The sequence below is a fragment of the Octopus bimaculoides genome, chromosome 13, assembly GCF_001194135.2.
Source record: "Octopus bimaculoides isolate UCB-OBI-ISO-001 chromosome 13, ASM119413v2, whole genome shotgun sequence".
In the NCBI taxonomy this organism is placed as follows: Eukaryota; Metazoa; Mollusca; class Cephalopoda; order Octopoda; family Octopodidae; genus Octopus; species Octopus bimaculoides.
The window spans coordinates 16,179,895-16,187,331 of NC_068993.1; positions in this window are offsets into that span (position 1 = coordinate 16,179,895).

Sequence of the window (7,437 nt, forward strand, 5' to 3'; positions counted from 1 at the left end):
ATATATATATTCTCAATTGTTTCAGAACGGATATAGGAACATAGGAGGTTCAGTTTAGCGTTTGATAATTTAAGTGTTGTTAAAACAATTCCAAGCCCTGTATGTGGCTGAGTTCATTCCACTTGATTATCTGATGAATATTAGTTCGGGTTAATTGATCCAAACTATAAATGCTTTGGTTCATAGGCAACCACTGTAAGGCAAGGCAATCTCTCTCCTCACACTAACACTCACGATCTTGGTGTTTTATATATGTGTGTTTACAGGTATACGTGTTTTGCATATGTATGTATAAAATATGTAATATAGTATAATATAATATAATATATAAATCGATAACGTGTTGTGTCATATCGGTGTTAGACGCAATTAAGCGGAGAAAAATGCACAATACTGATATTACGAATGGAATGGTAATTATTATATTTCATCAAAGTTGAACCAGTGTGAGTCGCTCCTTGGAATTCCTTAAATGACTGTAAAGCTAAGAGCTGCATCTCGAGCGCGCACCCTATACATACATCCATACACACACATACATACACACACACAAGCACACATATACAAAAAACTTACATGTACATATTTATGAATATATATGTGTAATTTTGTCAGATCGAACAGACCTATGATAAAATGCGTTCCAGTTGTGTCCATCAAGTCTGTTCGTCTATCCAAGGTTAGGTAGTCCAGTATAATACCGTTCTATATTTAAGAGATGAGGAATTATGTTCATTATTTACATTATTTACATTCGATGAATATTTGTCCTCATCTTGTTTGTTGTTAACACAACGTTTTGGCTGATATACCTTGCAGCCTTCTTCAGGAATCTTGTAGAAATTTCGAACCTGGGTTCTCATTCGTAAGGCATTTTTCGATGTTGTTGTTGTTATTATTATTATCATTATTATTGTTCAGGTCACGGCTTGGAATCGAACTCAGAATCTTGGGGTTAGTAGCCCGCGCTCTTAACCACTACGCCATATGCATAACATCGAAAAATACCTTATAAATAAGAACTTAGCTTCGAAATTTCCCCCAAGACACCTGAAGAAGGCTGGAGGGTATATCAGCCGAAACGTTTTGTTAACAACAAACAAGATGAGGACAAATATCGAATGTAAATAATGTAAATAATGTAGATAGCGTATAGTCCAGTATGTTTTGTTTCTTTTTAAGATGATTGAATGTGATTTGAGAGATATTTGCCTGTTATTTTTAGAAGGTTGATCTATATAAAGGAAGCCATCGTCGACTCACCAGTAATGCGTGTTGTCTCCGTTGGTCCGTTTGCATTTGATTGAAATAGACCTTGAACTTAGAACGTTGTTTGAGCCCAATCTCAGTATATCTAGGCTACCATTTAAGCCTTGTTCAAAATTGCATTTATTCATTTCAACATTCTAGTACTGCGATTATCATTAAAGAAATATATACGAAGTTCAGTTAACTTGACTATAATAGGCGCAGTAAGGTGGAGAGCTGGCAGAATCATTAGAATGCTGGACAAAATGCTTAGCGGCATTTCGTCTGTCTTCACCTTCTGAGTTCAAATTCCGCCGAGGTCGACATTACTCTTCTTCCCTTTGGAGTCGATTAAATAAGCAGCAATTTCACACTGGAGTCAATGTAATAGACTTACCTTCTCGCCAAAACTGTTGGCCTTGTGCCAAAATATGAAACCAGTATAATAGTCACAGTAATGCCAAATGTATATGAAGTTCGACTCTTAGTCACGAGATTCCGGGTTCGTTCCTGTGTCGTGGAATCTTGAGCAAATATTAATTTTCAATAACTTCGAGTAAAACTGGGTAGACAGAAAGTGCTGTATTTACCGGCGTAGACCTCTCACTTTTTTGTTTTAATTTTAAAATGTATCAAAAACATTACCCTGCATCTGATGCGGTTATATTATGGTTAGGAAACCGTATGTTGTAGACTAGGGGACCTGAAGAGGCATAAATCCGAAAGACACAATAATTATTACTCATTATGAAATAATGAAAGCAAACCAAAATATCAGTTTGTTGGTAGTTATGTGGAACTAACTTGTTAAAGAACTATATGTTTCTTTTCCTTTTGCTGAAAGGATTTAATTTCTGATGTTTTTATTAGCTACATTAGCAATTAGATTTGACACTTTTTATTTCATTAAAGCGCTTGGTAATATTTTGATGCAAGACTTTTGTCACTGCTGCGTACAGAAGTCCTGGATTTTGTCTTCTTACTCTGAGAAACACGAAATTTATGGCTACCAATATATCTTATACTTCTATCCTCAGCATATATAACTAAACACATGTTATGTACTTTATGTTATTTAATGACTGCGTTACCTTTAAGGAATTTTTTTTTCATCCAAACGAAAATCCTCTAAGAAAGGTGAAAGGAATTTTAAACTTTCATCAAGCTATTTGCAATAAGTAGATGCTAACAATATCATAGCCGAGGTGTGCAACGGTAATATGCAACATCATAAACAAAAATACGATTTTTGCATCCTGTATAGCAATTCTCGCGATCAAATTATTAATGCTATACACATGATCGGCGAGGAGATAAAATTGAAATACATCACTCGTCAAACGTCGTTTATATATTACAAATTTATGATTTCACTTTATGCCAGTATAACGTCACAATATTGTTTTCACGTGCACAGAATCACGCATTTTCCCCAGCAAAACCACTTTAAAATATTCTTCCATGAGTGTATGATGTAACATACTGGATTTGTTTCTTTCCACAAAACATTGTCGTAAACTAGAGGTGCGTCTTATGCAACAGTGAATCTTACGCGAGAGTGCCTCTTACACGCCGGCAAATAACGGTATATGAGACCCCGTCGGGTGGATTGTACTTGTAATTCAAATTTACAGCCTTGTCACACACACACACACACACACACACACACACACAGTGTCACGCTGACTCTGTCTGAGAATTGCGTTAAATATATAAACGTCTCGGATGTTCAGCCACTTATACGTTAATTCGGAAACAGGTAATTCAGTTGATCAAATAGCTGAATTCTCATCGTCGAACGGCGAAGTTCCACCACCACCGTAACCACCACCAACACCACTGCTACCACCACGACCACCACGGCAACCACCACTGCAACTACCACTATCGCCGCCACTATAATATAAAGGTGAAGCAGTTGATTCGATTACATACAGAACTGCAGGCAATTTTCATAGAAACTTCGAATTTGCCGAAAAGACTTCTTTCATTCTACATCACCTCACTTGATTTGCTGGGTACAAGACAGTAAATCTCTTCTATCTCATTTTTGCTGTCTTATACCCTAGTAAATGAAGTGAGGTAATGTATAAATGAAAGACAGTCTACGGGGATATTTTTCCTCTTATTCGTTTAATACAGTGGAAACTGGTGTTTGACTCCGGATATAGTTTCGTGATGTTTTACAATTTAGTGGGAAATGGTGTTTATAACTGAAAGCGAAATGTCATTATTTAGAAAACAATTTCTTACACCTGCACACGGTCACACATTTGGAAGAAAGGTTATCGTCCATTTAATCGACTCTAAACATGTCGAAGGCGGCGAAATGGCAGAGACGTTAAAGTATTGCGATAATCGAAGTTCAAATCACGCCGCTTATATCAAGTTCTTCTTTCACCCTTCCAGGGTCTAATAAAGTATCGGTGAAGTTCTGGGATCGATTCCACCCCCACCTCTCTCTCTCTCTCTCTCTCTCTCTCTCTCTCTCTCTCTCTCTCTCTCTCTCTCTCTCTCTCTCTCTCTCTCTCTCTCTCTCTTTCAATCTTTCAATCTCCGAATCGGTTATTCTGCGCTATGAGAGTTGATCGTGGAGACCACGCACAGAGCACCTCTCTACAATTAAAACTGATATGCTATTTCTGAAACTGTCGAAAGATGCCGATCTGTGGTATGCAGTACGAAATAGAAACAAAGAAGATTACATGACCGCTGAGTATTTCACTACCTCGTCAGTTTTGGGTTTTTCGCCCTCGTTTAAATATGATAATGGAGACGAAAAGAGAAATACCTGGCAAAAACAACAACTTCGTGCACAATCTGTAGGATGATAGGACTGGCTTTTATCCTTTACTTGTTTCAGTCTTTGATTGCGGCCATGCTGGGACACCACCTTCAAAGGTTTTAATCGAACTAATCGACCCCAGAATTGATATTTTAAGCCAGGTTCTTATTCTGTCAATCTGTTTTGGATGACTAAATTTCAGGGACGTAAACAAACCAATACAGGTTGTCAAGCGGTGGTGGGTGCAAACACAAACACAAAGGCACACACTCAAAAATATATAAACATGTGTGTGTGTGTATGTATGTATGTATGTATGTATGTATGTGTGGATGGATGGATGGAGACGACGGGCTTCTTTCAGTTTCCATCTACCAGAACCGCACACAAAGCTTTAATGGGCCTGGGTGGTGAGCTGGCAGAAACATTAGCACGCCAGGCGAAATTCTTAGCGGTATTTCGCCTGCCGTTACGTTCTGAGTTCAAATTCCGCCGAGGTCGACTTTGCCTTTCATTCTTTCAGGGTCGATAAATTAAATACAAGTTGCGTAGTGGGGTCGATCTCATCGACTGGCACCCTCCCCAAAAATTTCGAGCTTTGTGCCTAGATTAGAAACGAATATAGTATAAGACACTCACCCAAGGTGTCACGCAGAGAGACTAAACCCAGAATCATGCAGTTGGGAAGCTATCTTTTTACCACACAGTCCCGCCCGCGCTTTCAATTAACATCACTGTAAAATAATGATATTAAAAAAATATTGATGAATACCAGAGCAAGAATTACTTTGACTTAGTCAAATTTCATGTTTTGTTGCTTTTGTCTCATATGAATAACTTATGGCAACTGTTTATACTATTGGTCCAGTAACCATTTCATGTATACTCACAAACGAAGCATAAGTCAAATTGCCATCAGACAGATTCAGACAGATATGCGCGGTACACGCACGCACACATATGACATGTCATACAAATGAAAAAGCTGTTATTCGGTTCATGACCAAAAAGAGAATACGTAGTTTCAATTTGGTGCATAAAAATTACGTAAAATGGAGCCAGCGATTCTCTGTTTCATATGAAACAAATTAAAAAATCAACTTCTATTCATTGGCAATGATAATAAGCTAAATAAAGGGTGGGAATCAATTCTTCAGTTATCATGAACAAAGCAGGGAAGACATAAAGTGACATGAATGGAATACATTTCTATACGACGTATATATATTATACAGCGATGTCCCTGCCTAATAATTGAAACACCCACAACATTCATATGTATTGAAAAATACATAATCAAAATTTTAGAACTCATACATACAACATATAACATACAAAAAATAACATTTATATTCTGCAAGCCTTTTACATACAATTTCAAAATGTCACTGAACATTCCCAAGGGACAGAGACACGGTTTTTTTGTGTGCCGTAAATCGCACACTGAAAGACTACACTCAATAAGATTATTGAATAATAAAATTTATATAGATATCGGTTTGTTACGTTGTTAGTATAGGTAAGGTATATTTGACGAAAGCTGCCTAGCAGCTTCTGATATCTGCTTAAAAGTACAGAGTGTGACTGGAGTTAAAGCAACGCAGCTTCGTAGACATTTGTGATTCGAAGACCGGTAGGATTTAGGTTTACCTATCCATATCTTCCTCCGGAATAGACTTTATTACAGTTGTGTATTCTCTCTCTCTCTCTCTCTCTCTCTCTCTTCAGTCATTTCAATAAGGGAGATACTCCACAGCATAACAATGCATTCAACACTGACCAATGGATTTTACCATCAGTCTATATCCGTGGCAAGACCAACGGCTTCATTAAATCTATGTATAGCATCTGGCCCAGATTATCAATAACTTGCGAAATATATGTCTTGCGCAAAGCTGCTCGAAAAGAATAAAGCTGCGTAGCCTTTATAGTTGTGCTTTTTAAAAGCGATTAGTTCCATATTTGATCTTCTCGAAGAATATTCATTCAAAATCAAGTCTGCTATGGAATTGTTCCCTCATTAGACTTGAATTTCTAGTATAAGCCAGATTTCACGCGTGTGTGTGTATGTTCGAAAGCAGTAAACGAATTACGTATGGATGGCCTTCTCGTGCTGTTTCTAAATCACTATACGTTTATAGTGAAGGCACGTGGCTTAGTAGTTCAGGTATTCGGTGCACGATCGGATGGTCGTGAGTTCAATTCCCAGCGATGCGTTGTGTCCTTAAGCAAAACACTTCATTTCATCTTGTTCCAGTTTACTCAGATGGTAAAAATGAGTTGAACAGAAATTCAAAATGGGCCAACCTTGTCACACTCTGGGTCACGCTGAATCTCCCTGAGAACTGTGTTAAGGGCACACATGTTTGTGGAATGCTAAGCCACGTGCACGTTAATTTCACGAACAGGTTCTTCCGTTGATCGGATCAGTTGGAACACTCGTCGTCGTAACCGACGGAGTACCAGTTAATACGTTTATTAATATATTACGTCACGGCCAACATTGTGTGAGGGAAGAAAGCCTTTCAATACACAGGCAGATGAGGACGGTTGGCAGATTCGCAAGAGCGTCGAACAAAATACATTAAGATACTTAGTTACAAATCTTTACGTTCTGGGTTCACATCTCACCGAGGTCAACATCACATTTCATCCTTCGAAGGTCGATAAAATAAAGTACTACTGAAGAAGTGGGTTCGATTTAATCGACTCTATGCTCCTCCCTCAAAATTTTTGTCCTGTACGTTTGTAAGATAATAAATACATAAACAATATAATGCAGGTTGCTGAGAAATCCAATGGTTTTGTAATTAGCAGTTAATTATATATATTCTTTGATGATCTTACTTAAAAACTCAATTCAATGGCCACAATCTGCTACAGTCTCTTAACAAGCCAACAACTGAATCTCATTGTGGTCGTTCAACTTGACAGAAATAAATACCAGATTTACTTTCATAGTATGTTGTCCGTGGGTGAATGTTAGTCAAGCAGTAGAGAGAGAGAGAGAGAGTGAGAGAGAGAGAGAGTGAGAGAGAGAGAGAGTGAGAAAGAGAGAGAGACTTTCTCTTATCACTCATTTTCAAATTATCTTCAGCCTAATACTTTCTTTTATTTATTTGTTTATTACATTCTTTGCAATACTATATCTTCACAAGTTAAGTTACATCAAAGAACATTCTCTTTTTTTTTTTTAGCGCATGAATCATTACTTATCATTTCGATTTCTATCCCTCCTCCTCTATCTCCCTTTCTCTCACTCTCTCCGTTTCTCTCTCATACATACATACATACATACATACATACATACATGCATATATATATATATGTATATATATATACATACATACATACATACATACATATATATATACATACGTATATATATATATATACACATATAT